The following is a 17,009-nucleotide window of genomic DNA, read 5'->3' on the forward strand; positions in this document are numbered from 1 at the left end:
GTGACTGACAGTTCCTCTCACGTGCCTCTTATCTACACTGGCAAACAGCAGTGCTCGAATAAACGTGAATGCACTTGCGCACACACACACACACGCACACACACAGTCATTCATGTGAAGCTGCCTTAGATACTCATTCAAAACTTATCATATACTGTACCCCACATTATAATTACATTGTATGCAGTAGAAATGTTTCGTGGATTATGTCTTATACACGGACTATGTGTACATGTTCACTGGTTGATAAAACAATGCAATTTCCTTTAGAGGCCCAATAAAACAAATCAATACAAAATATTTGTAAGCACGGACACTAAATGGCCAAAAGTTTGTGGACACCAGACCATCACACCCATTCCTTAACTGTTACCGCAAAGCTGGAAGCACAACTGTATAAAGTATCTTGTATGTTACAGCATTACAATTTCCCTGACAATATGACAATACCAGTGGCATAGCGGCACGGTGCTTAGCACTTTAGCCTTAAACCTCCAGGGTCAAGGGTTCGAGTCGCGCTTTAGGTCGTGGCATTTGCATGTTCTCCTCATGCTTGGTGGGTTTCCTCTCACAGTTCAAGTTGTGTAACAATCCACATGCAGATTAGGTTAATTGCCCCTAGACAGTGTGTGTGTATGGCCCGGGTGTACTCTGTCTCATGCCTAAATTCTCCTGGGATAGGCTCAAGACCCCTGCCACCCTGTGCAGGCTAAGCAGTACAGAACATAAATGAATGAATATAACAATACCAAGTGACATAAAGCATGCATGAATGCCATGATCAGGTGTCCACAAACTTTTGGCCATATACTGTATGAATATATGCATGTATGTACTGTATGTATCGCAGAGACACTGCTTTGTACTTAAATAATAATTTTAAAGGTTTTGTTTCCAGTTTGAAAGTTATAATGAACTATTAAAATTAAAATGACTAGAACTAGGCTTAATGATATTTTACTTGGATAAGATTTCATTTGCTATGGTATCATTTTTGCACTGTGAATAATAGAAATAATGTCTAAAAGGCTTAAACTGTTCACTGGGTATTTATAACTCATCAGTCATACCTCATTTTAAGTTAATTTAAGTCTTAGAGGTCTTCAAAACGCATCTGTTAATTTTCCAGCTGAAATACAACTCAGATCGTGCATTCTGGCATGCTTGATTCTCTTTCTGTTTCACTCAATTGAAAAAAGCACCAGTTCAGTGTAGCTTTAAATGAACCGGGGATCAAAGTCAGGCATCGAACCTGGACCCTGGAGGTGCCAGCCGCCGGTGCTAACCACTAGGCCCAGGAATAAACAATACTGTGCAAAACTCATGTCTTCATATTAAGACTCTTTAAAACTTAAACGACAGACAAACACGCCGGCAACACAGCATCGGTCAAACACAGGTTTTATTGATGTGAAAAAAAAAATTATCTGTGCTATTTCTTTGCCTGTATGACCCATTTTTTCATGTTTGTACATTTGTACAGTTCATCATATTGCCTATGTTGTGCTAAAAAAAAGGTATGTCTGTCCAAACCTACATATGATTATTTAAAAATAAACCTGCAAAACAAAAATGGCTTTTTTTAGAGTGAGTTTTAAGAGTTAAAGTAAATTAAAAGATGAAGATTAATTTACTGGGAGCAAATGTTCTATTGCTACTGTACTAAGCTGCAAAGTGCCCAAAGATACAATTTATGTAACAACCATAGCAGCAACCTCATTTCCCCTCTTGTCTGTTCCAACCACTCAGGATTCAGCATCACTGCTATACTAACCACCAGCCTGATCATCTGCACTTGTTTCTCACAGGTTAATGCCTTACGTGTAACAGATCACTGTGTGACTTGAACAAAAAACATTGCTCTGAAACTGCTTAGGTACAGGGACTGGACTTTAGGAAGCCTGGAGAACTATTGCTCAAGACTACATAAAAAAAAAAAAAATACAAGACGGTCCGGTCTGTTTGCGAACAAAATATGAATAAATGAGGGGTTGGGTCAAGACTTTTGCACAGTATTCTATATGAATATATATTTTTGCAAATCCAGCTCAGAATCATCGCTCATCGAGAAAGCAGTCTGATGTAAGTTTCACTAGAACTGTCAGAACATTTCCACCTTAAATAAAAGATGGCCACTGCTGCTTTACTCAAAATAAATATAAAACGGTGAGTCCTGGGTGAAGTTGAGGCGAAGCTCCAAGTCAGAGGAATGTCTTACCATATATTTTTTTTCTTAGGATTGTTGTGAAGGTCACGATTTAAAAATGAATGCAAAGAGCAGGAATTTAAAAGAGTGTTTTATGTACACATGCAATAGAGAACCATGTGACTGTCCAAGATGATCAAAAAGTAAATTTTGAACTTTTTAAGAAGCTAAGAAGAAATCTTACCATGTTACAATACTGAGAAATTAATTATTTATTCCATCTAGAGTAACTGGGTAATTGTATTGAAATCTTTCTCTTATAGTCTAATTGCTACCCATAGATTATGCATTGTTGTAGTAAATATAACTTACTACAGTTTATGTGTTTTACAGATGTTTATGATTAATTGTGCAGCCCCTATAATGCACATATATATTTCAGAAATATCCATGTTCTCCCCGTGCTTGGTGAGTTTGCTCCGGTTTCCTCCCACAGGCTAAAGACATGCATATTAGGCTAATTGTTGTTGTCAAATTGTCTGTAGTGTGTAAATGAGTGCATCAATTTGTGTATGTTGATGTGTGGCCTTTGATGGATTGGTTCCCTGTCTAGGGTGTACCTCGCCTTGTGCCCTAAGGATAGGCTCCAGGTTCCCATGACCCGGAATACAAGGGTAAAGCGGTATAGACGATGACTGAGTGAGTGAGTACAGGAAATGTGATCATCCTTCATTCTCTTATGTTATGTGCTAAAGACGAAAATCTGAAACAGTATAACATTTAATCCTTAACCCTTCTTTAACCCCTAAGACCCAAGTGGCACAGATCTGTGCCGGCAACACAGCTTAGGTCAATGACGATTCAAAAAATATATGTGCTTATATGAAAGCTTATATGTATCTGCTATGTCTTTGCCTGTGTGAACTTTTTTTTTTTTTAAGCTCAGTCATGTTTGAAAAAATCTGGTAATTTTTTATATTATACTGAAGTTGTACTGAAAAAAGGACGCCACTCTATACCGCACTATTATGGTTACTTGCTGAATCTTTAATACATCACAAAATAAATATTTAAATGACTGTAATTTGTTCTACTGTGATTTGATCTTGAAATAAAGTTTATGTCCTGTAGAAGGCAGCACAAGAACAACAGTTTTTTTTTTTTTTGGACAAATTGTTGTTTTGTTGTAAATTCTACTCTGTGGACAGAACTGTCACCCCTATAAAGAATATATAACACTATTATGTGTTACAATGCGACTCAAATTCTGACACTGGTACATGATCACTCCTGATATTTCATGCTGCCCGCCCCAGATAAAACCCCAGCCAAACTGTGACCTTATAGGTTAAAACCTTTTGTTCTGCCCCGTTAAAGGGCTAAAGCTTACATCAATGGCCGGAATAATGGGCCGAGGTGGCAGACAGGGAGCTACTCCTGTTCTGAAGGGCTCTAGGGAGAGGGAGAGGGTGAGAGAGCCTGAGTGTGTGTGTGTGTGTGTGAGAGAGAGAGAGAGAGAGAGAGAGAGAGAGAGCGAGAAGGGGGAGTGTGGGTATTGCGAAGTGAGGATTGAGTTTCATCACCTGTTTAAGCTACACACATACACACATGCACACACTGACACACACAGTCTCTCTACACCCCTGGGATGGGCAGCAGCTGGTGATCCGCTTGCCAGACCTTTCCTGGATTGTGTGAAAGTGACGCCTCACATGGAGCAGCCCTCTGCTCTCGTAAACACAACGCAAGCACAGTGGCAAAAACCAAGCATCACATCGGAAGCACAACCTGCTTTAAATCCATGAGCACAGAGGAACAGTGATAACGGCGAATGTTGTTCTTAAAGAAGAATGTGTGTGTGTGTGAAGATGCCTTTAAATTTCCAGATTCAAAAATAAGAAAGCAGAGATTTTTTAAAAGCCTCTTAAATAAAGGGTGCAAAACACACACGCACACTTAAACAGAAAACAGTTAACTTATTTACTTGTACTTTAATGCTAGTTTGCATGACTAAACTCACTTCACTAAACAATAGTTTCTGATGTTTAAAAAAAGAAGAAATGCTGGCTGAATCACCGTTTGTGGTGATATGATAAAAAGCCTAAGCAACAAATAAACTGGACCGATAGCATCAGTTAACTAATTTCCACATCCTGCTATTTAAAGTATATTAATAAACAATATTAAATATAAATAATAATAAGTGAACAAAGATATGATGATAAAGTTGCCTGTCTTTACTGTAGCTTTGGAAGCAGAGAATGAGAAACCCATGTTTAAATTAGGTCTTTATGCTGTACAGTTGTAAACGTTGTTGTTTTTAGATACCTAGCATGTTAGGTAACTAGTTAGCGATGTACCCATTGTTGATGGTTGAAGAGTTAAAAAGGTAAAGCTAAAAATAAGCTGATCAGCTTTAAAGTAATCAACCATATTATTATTTCAGGATGAAAGCCCACACATTTTCTGCCAAACTTATTAATACAAAGAAATTTAAAGTGTATTTAAATGAAAAGTTGAGTAACTTAGGCCTTGTTTACACTAAGTTGTACTTCTTTCGTCGTCAGTGAAATACACTCCCTGTTCGGTAATTGGCGAGCGGATCACCGATCGGTAAAAAAATAGATCAGATAAACATTAAGTTCTGTCTTAAAACCACTCCAGAATGTTAAAATTCACTTATACCACTTCAGAGCTGTAATTTCTGTGGTGAAAATATTAATCCCAGTAAAAATATTCAGTTTAGCTTTACTTATGAATATCTACTAGGTCGGGTGTTTGTTTACATTCAGCAAGAAACTTAAAAAAAAGTTGTTGTTTTTTAAAGAAATTATTTACATCCTGTAAACATAACTGCTCATAACTTCACTTTTATTCAACAGTTTAATATAATTTACATCGCAGACTTAACTTCGGAAAAATACCAAAGGACTGGCAAAGTTTCATTAAATTCTGTCCAACCAGTTTTGCCTGATAGTGTGACAAATTCTGTCTGGACAGACATACAGACATAAAGACATACTGTACATACAGACATTTTGGACTAAAAATGGACAGGACTACACCTCCAAAGTATGAAAAATAAAGATATCATTAAGAGCTTATTCTGACCGATGTAGAGTATAATTCAATTAAAATACAATTCAATATTCGCAAATCAGCACATCATAATTATATTGCTTATAATCCCTCATTAACGAGACTAACAGATGCGAAACATGTCTTGACTGATAAATTATATTTAGCCTAATTTAAAAGACAAACACACTTTCGCACCCTTTTAAATTAAAGTTTTAATAAATTCAGTTAAGATTGTTTAAAAAAAAATCCTTTACTGTATGGTTCATTACTTCAGGCACTATTATATGAGTTTATAGCAGAAATGTAACTTAAAGTGAGTTCATTTTGAAATGCGTTGTCATGGTGTTTGGGGTGAGATTATCAATGACCTGGGATCAATGGACACAGTACACGTCTGGCGTCACACATTCCTATCTCTATGGCAACTTGTGCTCATTCATGTGTATTCTGTGTGCAAACAGAAAGAGATTCAGCCAGCACTGAAAGTTATCATATGGAATAATTTTTCCACTTCCCTGTGGACATGTTTTACAGTCATTTACTTAGAGGTCAAATACACACACACACACACACACATACACGCACAATAACTTCAGCTTCTGTTTAAGACACGGCAAATCTAAAAAAGATGTAAAAAAAAAAAACACTCTGCATAATATCAGCAACCGCTATGTAAAAGGGAAAAGACAACCGTATACAAAAAACGGTTTTAAAAAAGTTTATCTTTCTCTAACCTGTCTAATCTCTGAATAGACACTTATCGTACGACCTTACAGAATTTACATTAAGACAGTGGAAATTTAAGAGCCTTCAGCTTAGTTTAATGTTACTGGAAGCTGTAAAAGATGCAAAGAAAGGACGCTTGCTGCAAGTCAATGCCTTCGTTAACAAGCTCTTAAAATGTGGTCAGTGGATGAATAGGAAATTCTGGCCATGAAGGTCAGAGAAACTTTTACGGCACTAAAGTGCATTTACATTTATTCATTATGCAGACGTGTTTATGAGGGAGCCTGCAGACCAAGTGAAGAGCTGGATCGCTGTGTTATACATGAGAAAAGCAGCTAGATAGCTGGGCAGCCTGTAGAACAGTGTTAGAAGTGCCTACAGTATGTTTACATGGCATTGTGTTAGTCTGACTGAAACCAGACCAAATAAACTCTCTCATCTGAACCGCTTTATCTTGTATTCAGGCCTGGAGCCTTTTCCAGGAGACTTAGGGCATGAGGCGGGGTACACATTGGACAGGGTGCCAATCCAACACAGGGCACAAACACAAGAACACCCTCATTCATACATTACAGGCAACTTGGGAATGCCAATCAGCCTAATCTGCATGACTTTGCACTGTGGAAGAAAACCGGAGTACCCGGAGGAACCCCACCAAGCATGGGGAGAACATGCAAACTTTATGCACACAAAGACAGGAATCAAGCCTGGCCGGGTGCTAACCCTAAACCACTGTGCCGCCCACTTTTAAAATAAGTGTCTACTACTTACTTCTTACTAGCTAAACTAGTTAATTTTAAGTTGTACCAGCACACCCCAGATAATGTGGTTGGGATTTGAGCCACTCCTGAACATATACCCCAGTAGAACACAGGAATCGGCCTAAACACTCTGCACAGGTCCCGCCCCAGGCTTTGATCAAGAAGTCAAACAAAATGTATAAGGAAAGAAGAAGCCACTAACAATACTTGTTACACTAACAATGTTGTCTGCCTTCGGATAACACCATAAATACAAGGGATAGCGTACATCCCGTTTGCACAAAAAGTAAAGCATATAGCACAGATGAAAGGTACAGATATGTAATTTTGTCCGGGTTTTTATCAGTTGACTTGCTACCAGTTTGCCACTTGTTAATTAAAGACAAAGACTTACGAAGACTTGATGATTGAACCTGAAGACTTACAAAGGCCTCTGGATTGAAGTCAAAGAGTTACAATGACTTATTGATTGAAACTAATAACTTGGGAAAACTTGTCGATTGAAAACAAGGACTTCCGAAGACTTATTCAAAGAAAACAATGACGTACCAAGACTTGTTGACTGAAGGAAATGACTTAGGAAGACTTACAAACACTTTTTTGAAGCTGAAAACTTTTAAAAACATTAAAGAAAAAGTATTTGTAAGTCTTCTAAATAAGTCTTCTTCCATCAACAAGTCTTTGAAACTCTTTTCAATCAATCTTAGATCATCATAATTTTTTGTCTTCAAGCATCAAGTCTTTGTAAGTCTTTGTAATTCCTTATAAGTCTCTATTCACCTTGTTGATTCAACATAACAATTAACAAAGACTTGGAAAGAGTTGTTTGATGCAAAGACTTGATGATTGAAACTGAAGACTTACAAATGACTTATGAAGACTTGATGACTGAAGAAGGCTAACAAAGACTTCAAGTCAAAGAGTTACTAAATTTAAGTGATTAGTGATTTAAACTGAACTTGATTAAACTTGATTGAAACTGAAGACTTAGGAAGACTTGGTGATTGGAGACAAAGATCTTTTGTCGATTGTTTTGACATAATACTAACAAGCTGAAAGGGGACATATCGCCACCTAACTTAGTGGAGTTAAACATAATTCAGTCAATAAATTGCTTACCCGATTCCAATTAGATTGCCTAGACAAACTATATCCATAGCTCAAAATAACTGTCCATGTAAATGTTCTAAGTATTACATAATTAGTAAGTATGTTGTGCTTATCTGGGAGCCATAGGGAGAGGTCAGCTTATCTGCCCCACGGCAAATCTCTGTACCCGCTTGGGCCCGTTATGATGATCGCTTGCTCATTCAGTTATGCCACAAGATCTTACTGCCAACTCATTAACATAGTGAATCCAACAAAGTACACTATATGGTAATAATTATGTAAATTCCCAAATACCGCACTTAGACATGGTCCTTCTCCAAGCTTGCTGTACAGTTGGTACCACTCCATGTGTCTGAAATGTCTCTTTGTGCTGTAGCATTATGATTACCCTTCCCTGGAATGAAGGTGCTTATAATAAACCTGTTTCAGCATACAAGTGCACCTACACAGAGCCCTGACCTCATCCCCACTGGAATGCTGACTGTACAACAAACCTTCTAGCTCAACATCAATGCCTGATCTCACTAATGCTCTTGTGGTTAAAAGGCCAGGAAATCCCACAGCCATACTCAAAAATCAAGCAAAAATCTTTCCCAGAAGAAAAGTGGCTTTAATAGAGACAAAGGTGGAACCAACTTTGGAACACACACATATGAACCTACATTGTATTGTACATACACTCTTACGTACCTTGTACATAAACAGGACAGGAACAGACTGCAGAAAACAGTAAAAACATCTGAAAAAAAATCATTGGAGCTCCCCTGCACCCTCTCCATGACTTGTACTCTACAAGAACCAGGAAACGGGCAGAAAAAATCTCCACAGACCCCTTACACTTAGGATACCCAGGATTCTTTTACCTCCTCCCTTCTGACAAGCGCTACAAAACTCTGCACACCAAAACTGCCAGACGCAGGAACAGTTTCTTTCTGCAAGCAATCACCTTCATAAACAGTTGAACTGGATCTTCCATTTAAATCATTATTTGCACAACCGTCTTCAAATTATAGTTATTTTTTTAAATAATTTAAATAATTATTATCCAGTATCTTATGGTATATTGTGTAAAAGCACCACCATGCCTGCATCAAACTCCCTACATGCACATTACTTCACTACCACTATACTACTTTGTTTTTTGCACTACCTAGTATAGTACATATAATGCACACAGGGCTACTTGCTCTACTCTACAATCCCTTTATGTACACTATACTGCACATACTCAGGATCCTCCTGCGTTATTTAATCTTATTTAATCACAAGCTAAATGTTGTGTAATTACAGTGTAATCACTTGTACAGTGTTTTATGTTTGTCTGTACTCTGAGAGTACAAACAGCCAGAACCAAATTCCTTGTGTGTCTCAACATACTTGGCGAATTAAACCCGATTCTGATTCTGATGTCTTCTGCCCCTTGTTCACTGGGATACGCTCTGGACTTGCCACATACTTGGCAAATAAAACCCGACACAGGATAATCAATATACATAATGGATAGATGGATGGATGGGCTCTTTACCACTAGCTCCACAGGCACTCTGCCATGGGTGTTGGTTCTCTTCTTGTACAGATACTTGTCATTAGCAAAATCAGTGATATCTCTTAGATTTGATGACATTCTAACAGCTGAGTGCTGCTCATGGCCCAACAATGATTCTCCAGTACTACAGTAGAAGATGAATCACCACTGAGAACCTAAACCATGGAGTGATGACTTGCAGCCCGTGCAGTCGTGTTGTCAAGCATATACGCCTCAAAGAAATACTGAAAAAACAGTAAAACTATTAAGGTAGCTTTGACAACATGAACATGATTCCAAACCTTTCTGTTGAAAGCTATTGGACTTTCCTGGATATACATATGTCTCTGACAGTATGAACATCTGCAAGTCTTCAACACTAACATGATGTATATCATATTGCAACTTTGATGTCTTTAACCTCAACTGCATAGGCTTTATTCTTTTGTATTTCCATTTCATGTGGCAAGCTTATGAGTCCCAGGAGACCTACATAAGGAGTTCACACACCCCCAAAAGAAGAGGAGAACACATCAGCTACGGTTCAGGTTTAATCCTTTTTGACCTCTATAAGGGCCCCTGCAGACACTCCTGACTGGCCCCCTAGCTGACACACCCTTTCTCATAGAAACTGACTGGAAAAGTGTGGGAAAACAAAAGACCTTTAAGCACTAGATCATTAAAGGGCAGCACAATAAGTTTAATGGGTAGTGCTGCTCCCTCATAGCTTCAGGCTCCCAGGTACAATCCTAAGCTTGATATACTATCTGTGCTGTGTTTTGCAAATTCTTCACACAGGGGGTTATTCCTCCAGGTTCTCCTTGTTTCTCCTATTATTTCATTAAAAAAAAGTTAGGATCACATCTCCTCAGAGTGAAAATGTCTACATGTTGCCCTTAGACTAACTGAGGTCCTATTCAGGTTGTATTCCCAACTCATAGTAACCCATTGTTCCTGGGAAAGCCTCTAGATCAACAACAGTGATGACTGGGGTAAAATCCTTACTTAAATTGAATGAGTGTAAGCTACCGCACTTTGTATTAGCCTGCATATCATTGACTAGCACTCAGGCCTGGTTATCCAAAGTAGGCAGTCTCCAATGATCTAGAACATATTTGTCTAATCCATGCAAAGACATGGTAAGTGTGTTCCATGGTGTTTATAGGTCCACATTAACAAAATTTGAAAGGTAAACATTAGCCACTTCATCAGATCCTTACTCTATCGTAGAGTAAAAAAAAAATTGTCCCATGTAGGGGTAACATTAGGTGACATGGGATTTTGTTTGCCTGCCTGATTAATGTCCTTGAAAACCAGTGGCGGTTTCTTTAAGACTGCAAGGAAAGCTCAGCTTCCCCTATAATGTCACAACATTAATGGTCAAATTATGTACTATTGTATTGTGGCGTGGGCGGGGCGGCGGCTGACGACCAGCATGCCTTGCGGGGATGTCGGTGTGTGTTCACCATGTTGGGGAAAGGTGTTCTGGTTAGTGGCTTAGGCCCTGTTGTGTGTGAGGGGGGTGTGACGTGTGAAATGTGCTCCAGTTCAAGCTAGTGCTGAATTGGATGTAGGCTCCTGAGTGAAGGTGCTGCTCATGCCTTACTTAATAAGGCTTGCTTAATAAAGTACTCCCAGCCATTGCATTGGGTAGCAAATAAGCTCACTCGTCTCTCCAGCATTCTTCCCGGCGTAAAAACGCTACATTGGTGTCAGAAGTGGGATGGAGAATAACGGGTTCGAGCGCACAAAGGAGGACCTTCTAAAAATCTAAAAATCCAAGCGGAGCGACTACTCGCGCAGAAGAAGCGCTTTCCTGGCGGAGCTAGCGAGAGGCACACCACGTCAACCAACGCGGAGCGGGAAGCAGAAAATCCCGGCGCTGGATCTCGGGGCGGAGGCTGGCGCTGCGCAAGCGCCGGAGCAAGATACAGCTCCGTGCGCCGTTAGCCGGCAAAGCGACCTGCCCATCGGCGGCACATCGCGGCGGAAGAGCCGAGCGACCGCCCGCAGCTCAGTGGCGCTCGGTTCGTGAACCTAGCCTGGGACAGGGCTACCCGTCGCGGCTAGGCAACGAGCAGCTCTCCGACGTTTCGCGGCGACGCCGAGGCCAGGGCCTGCCGGACTAACACTGCAACGTTCTCAGGCCTGAGGGACAGCCGGACTACCGCTTTAACGTTCTCAGGCCTGAGGGACAGCGTACACCAGCAGCCGCTAACCTAGCGCCGGGTGGACGGTTGGGGAGCCCCGCGGGGCTTTACATCGACTGTGTGCCGGACGGCGTCTTACTGCGGGCGCTCGTGGACACCGGCTCCACTGTTTCCCACGGGTTGTGGAACTGTGAACCGCTCATCGCCAGGCAAAAGTGCCCCACGCAGCGCTCGCGGGCACCACTGCAAGACTTTTGGGTGGGGGCACCTATGGGGCGAATGGGCGTGGACACTCACAGCCAGCTCGGCTCTCTGATGTCATCTACCGGGTGCGGTTGGCAGGGCGGGCACGAGTTTTGCCCCACCGGGACCGTCTTGCGCCTCACCAGCCGCACGCCGGGGAACCATCGAACTCTGGAGGCCGGACCGCCTCAGGACTACATTCGCGTTCACCCCTCACCTGCCAAAGGACGCCGGCGTTCCCACCGCCAGCGCCGACCGCCTCCACGCCTCCGAAACGGAGTTCGTCATGGTGACCAGGGACGGTCACAGCTCGGGTGGGGGCAGTGTGGCGTGGGCGGGGCGGCGGCTGACGACCAGCATGCCTTGCGGGGATGTCGGTGTGTGTTCACCATGTTGGGGAAAGGTGTTTGGGTTAGTGGCTTAGGCCCTGTTGTGTGTGAGGAGGGTGTGACGTGTGAAATGTGCTCCAGTTCAAGCTAGTGCTGAATTGGATGTAGGCTCCTGAGTGAAGGTGCTGCTCATGCCTTACATGCTGTGTGCTTAATAAAGTACTCCCAGCCATTGCATTGGGTAGCAAATAAGCTCACTCGTCTCTCCAGCATTCTTCCCGGCGTAAAAACGCTACAGTATTAACATTTTATTGACTAAAAATGCGTGAGAAAACGTTCATCTCAAAGACGAGTTCGTTCAGAATCAGTTAGATATAGCAGGTCGGCTGACTTGATGATCAGCGTCCATTGACTTCAATGCGGCTGCTTTGAACGTTTTTTTTTTTTCAGTGCTTTGAAACTAGACGGTCATTGGATAAACGCTGCGATTATGTCCCGCCCACGGACGCTCAGCGTCTCTGGGGGTGAATGGAGCAGTGGGTGGGCCAGGACGCTGGGCTGCTGCATGATGATTGGAGGAGCTGTTTAAAGGGCGGAACCCCTTTTTTGATTGATAGCATGTCTTAAGTATACATCAGCGCTACAGAGATTCGAGTTCAGTCCCATGCGGATTGGCAGGTGAAGTGGTACGACGAACTGCTGCACTCTGTATTGTTTGCTGGTGATATAAACCCATTTTGTTTGTACAAATCATTCTTTAAATAATAAAAAAAAATATATTATAGCATTCTTGCCTTTTCTCCTTGTTACAGCATTGTAAAGTTAGTTCGTTCATATAATTAAAGTAGCTCGTGGAAGGGGAAACTAGCCAGCTAGCAAGCGGTGCTAATATTGTTGACCTGCTTTTGGCAAAACCATTTAGTAGTCCTCCTTACGAGGAGAGACTTAGAATTAAATGGCAGGGCAGACCAATGCCCAAGATTGATCTGGTGCAAAAATCAGGAAAAAAAATAACAGGTCTTTTCAGCTCTCCTGGTATGACAAGGTGAACTGGCTGACTGGAAGTGCTGTGACAAAGAAAATGTACTGTTAGCCATGCCTGTTGACGAACCCTTCTCAGGGAATGGAATGTGTTTGGGTTTTGGGGATCTGGATAACTTTGACATGAAAAGTGCAAAGAACATAATGAATTTTATGATAAAGGCCTAATATGAGCTTCCCCTGTTTCAAAAGCTAGCAGCCGCCACTGTTGAAAACAGATCTGTCCCATCCTTCGTACTTTCATCCACTAAGAAAGGGGCACTGACTGGCTTGGAGTTCACATATAGTAATGCATCTATCCAATCATAGACTAGGCTAAATTCTTGTAACAATTCATATCGCAGAAGGATTTATTGGAAAAGATAAGATGCTGATCTTTCTTGAAGTTGGAAGCTGTTGTGCAAGTTCTAGGTTCTCCTTATGTCTGTGGGGTGGCTTTGGCCTCTTGGGGCATGACTCCCCAAGCCCTCTAAGGGAGTGCTGTGATATCTGGCACCAGGATGTTGGCCTTCTTGGGTTGGAATCCAAGAACTCATTCTTACCTCCCAGTAACTTTATGTAACAGAGCATTTCTAATAAACTCCCAGGAACACAAGACACCATGAAGCTCAACTCTTCCTCATGGTCCATGAACACACTCATCTATCATTAGCCAGCAGGCTTCTCTCCACCCTTGCTGCAAACTGAGAAAACTAGGCCAGCCTCCCCTGCACTCCCTGTTAGCACATTAGTCTTTTTTTTTAACAATAGAATTGTTAACAGACACAACATTTTAAAAGTTTTTTTTCTTGTCTACACACTTTTGATGTTTTTTTTAGTTATGAGTATCCATAAGCCTTAAACGAATTTCATTTCTTTTTAACGTAAAATTTGTTACAAGAGTGTAAAAGCCACACGTTACCACACATGGTTTAAAGAGAATCTCCAATGCTTTAACTGTGTGTTTTGTTTTGGATTCCACCAATTAATTCTTGAGGAAATTAAATTGCTATAGACTGACAAAATTATCTCTTTCTCCTATAAAGTTAGTTGTCCAAAGACTAGACAGGAACTTTGCAAATATGAGTCCAGAGGTTATCGTACATTTTAAAACAAAAGGTACAGAAAGACTTCCAGAGCGCTGTTATATATTTATGGAGTCCTGCAGCCACATCAGTGCAGATGGAAGAGGAAGTATTTCCAAAGGCTTTAGTCAGTTGAGTGGGAGTGTGCACGGCTGAAGCACGTCACTCGAGTGAACAGAGAGCTTTCCGGTACCAGCACATGAATCACGTCACCTGCTTTTCATGGTGCTTCAAACACAAACAAATCTCCAGTGACTCTAAACAAGCCACCATCACGGGTGCCATAGAGGAGTGTGGGATTTTCTAGGCTCTAAGTAGAAAGGAGGCGCGGGAGGAACTGACAGAATGGTAATTATAAAGAAGAATGAAACCTGTCTGTGGAGGAGGGCTCAGGGCATTAAACCGTCAGGGGCCAAATGCTCATACTGCTCCTCTCCTTTCTACTCAAATGACCCTGTACTGATTTATGGCATTCTTTGGGGTTACCCCCTTTGTCCTGACTTTCATGCTTTGGTTTAGAGTTTATTAGATGTGATTCATAGTAAAGATAGTAACACATTATATTTATGACTTTGAAAACATATTTAACTTTGATTCCTTTTAGCCAAAGTCAAAATTTCCATTATATAGAATAAAAATATATCAGCACTATGACACTGACGACAATTGCCAACAATACGAGGAGTGTTTAAGACAAACCAGGACATTTGCTGTTGCAGAATAACATAAGATCTGAAACTCTGGCCTCCCAGGAACTAATTTAAATTGCCAAATATGTGGCTTGGAGCGAGGTTAGGACTGTATGGGGATGTGGCAATAATTCCCAGCCTAGTTCCTGTAATGTGCACGTGGTGTTCATAAATGATCATGTGTACAGTTCCCACAGACAAATGCGTCTCGTCCACAATATCTCGTCATGGTTCTTCGTCATATACAAATATGTATCAATTTTAAAGGCTCAGGAGTCACACTTGACAGGGATGATCATTCATATATACACACATATACAGTCATATACACTGCCTGGCTAAAAAAGTCAGGTCTAACTCAACAAATAAATGAAGCCAGCATATGACCATAAGTGGAGTTTTTTCTTTCCTGATGACACAGGCAGATTTTCAGGACTCCAGAGACTCCAGAGTGCTTCTGTGGTTCTTCCATTCATAAGGAATCATTATCACACAAGAATTCCCCGCCACACTGCGTGCCTAAAGGTGGTAAAACTAAAACTTTTCTTTCAGGTAATTAATAATAATAAGGAATAAAACACAATGTGCCATGCTGTTACAAGAATATAATCAACAAGTAGTGAAGTGTCATTCAATGCGAAGTTACTAATGCCCTATAACAGCACAAGGTCAGGAAACGTTTCCACCACAGCAATTTGACAACACTTACTGTTCTTTTAATACAGAATAAGGTCCATAATTACAAACACGTCATTTGTTTTGCAGCCTGAATGTTCCTAGCTGCTGTTATAGAAAATGGATAAACGCCTTCTGAACAATCAGATTTAAGCATTCAACAGTCTGTGGTATAAATATAAATAATTGTTAGGCCGTGTTCGGTGTATTTATAATGTTATTATGTTTTAAGCTTTGGTCTATGAAAACAAGTGTTAAGTTTGTTCAGGGCTGGCATGTGAAGTGTCCATTCAGCACTCCACACACAGTCTAATTTCTGTGGGAGTGTAAGAAAACTGAGCAAACCCAAAAAAATGAGTTGGGGGGGTCGAGGGTTGTGAAGCAGTGAAGGTCACACCACTACCTTCTGAATGCAAAACACATTATTCTCACAGCTCTGGCTTGCTTTTGTGTGCTTGACCTCCCCTCTCGCCTCCGGACGGCTCTAGCCAAACCTCTGTCACCCACCTAAAACCTTTTGTCCTTGATCAGCCTCTCTGGAGCCAAAGGCTAGCCAGGGGTTATGGGCTAATACAAGCCAAAACAAACACCAGCCAGTATAATTACCTACATTTTAACCACCTGCTTATCCCACACCCACTATCATGTTGATGTGGAAGTGTTAACGTAGAGTATAAATAGAAAATACATTCTTTTCCATGCAAAGAATCTGTTCCATTAAGGTTTCCTATTGAGCTAACGAGGCATTACATCATATAATACAGATTTTTGCTTATAATTTTATTATTCTCTATTCTAACAATTGACATTTTTGGTCTCAGAGTTTTTATCTAACATTGATTGCAACTAATTGAAAATTAATTCATTGTGTTTGCTATAATTAAAATGGCACCTATTATGCAAAATAAATTTTAAGGCATTTTTTTTGGCCTTTTTCCTTTTTGTTTTCCCAAGCCATTTAGATTCCCTCACAATTATGCAATAGGTCAATTAATCAAGTTGATTGTTGCCGTTTTTATCAGCATTGACCAATGACTGAACATATTGAGCTGATTAACAGGCAGGCGCTTCTGCAGTTCTACTCTCCAATCCAGTAGGTGAATGTATTGCAGTTTTCACTGAATGCCATTGGCTGACTTCTAAAGATTTCTAAATATCATCATCAGCCATAGAAAAACCCATATTGGTCGATCTCTAATAAAAAGATGCACCTCCACTGGCCTGTTTCTCAGCTCTGTTGTTCTCTGGGGCGTGGCTCAGCAGTAGCTCATATACATAAACACTGAAATAGCACAGCAAGGAGGAGTGAAATTAACTTGTTAAAAGATAATATAATATTGGACCTTTAATGCAGGATGGACTTTGTTGTCAGATTATGCATGATACTATTGCAGATATCTAGCATTCTTGTTTTGATTTCTTTTTTTTTTTACTTTGATTGATAAGTGACATGAAAAAAATGTAAAGAA

General features: G+C 40.7%; 1 protein-coding gene across 2 annotated transcripts in view; it reads right to left on the reverse strand.

The window, feature by feature from the left end:
• Positions 1-17,009, reverse strand: part of large2 (LARGE xylosyl- and glucuronyltransferase 2) — a 171,181-nt gene that overhangs the window by 45,614 nt on the left and 108,558 nt on the right. The gene's annotated exons all lie outside the window — the stretch shown is intronic.

The sequence above is a fragment of the Clarias gariepinus genome, chromosome 7, assembly GCF_024256425.1.
Source record: "Clarias gariepinus isolate MV-2021 ecotype Netherlands chromosome 7, CGAR_prim_01v2, whole genome shotgun sequence".
Taxonomy (NCBI): Eukaryota; Metazoa; Chordata; class Actinopteri; order Siluriformes; family Clariidae; genus Clarias; species Clarias gariepinus.